This window comes from Mizuhopecten yessoensis, unplaced genomic scaffold, assembly GCF_002113885.1.
Source record: "Mizuhopecten yessoensis strain PY_sf001 unplaced genomic scaffold, ASM211388v2 scaffold9375, whole genome shotgun sequence".
NCBI lineage: Eukaryota > Metazoa > Mollusca > Bivalvia > Pectinida > Pectinidae > Mizuhopecten > Mizuhopecten yessoensis.
Genome location: NW_018408016.1, coordinates 201 through 699, shown reverse-complemented (window position 1 = coordinate 699; position 499 = coordinate 201).

The following is a 499-nucleotide window of genomic DNA, read 5'->3' as shown; positions in this document are numbered from 1 at the left end:
TTTAATATATCCCTTACGGAAGAGTTCACATCGTTAAACCGTGTACATATAATTCTTGAAATGCTTATGTAACAGCATAAACGTTACCTGCTATATATGTATATGACATTTAACATGTACGATTACAAAGTTAATAATATAGAGGGTATAATTAAACGATTCAAACAAATAGTCCACACTTAGGTTGTTACAATATCAAACATTACAATTTATAAAACTCACCGAAAGAAGTAGAGAACAGTATGTGTATGAATTAACGATTAACCGTTACGGTTTAGCTATAAATAAGGATTACAAGAGACAAAAGTATAAGTGATCTGACCAGAAATTCGTTCGAACAATAAAGAACTTATACTGAGAATTAAGTGATCAATTAATACAAATTCGGATAAACCCGTACTCCCAATACCTCATCTCGACCTTCTCTCCCCAAACAATTTTGGATAAACGGCGCAACCGATCTGCTAGATCTATTGGAAACACATTTAAAAGGACGTGG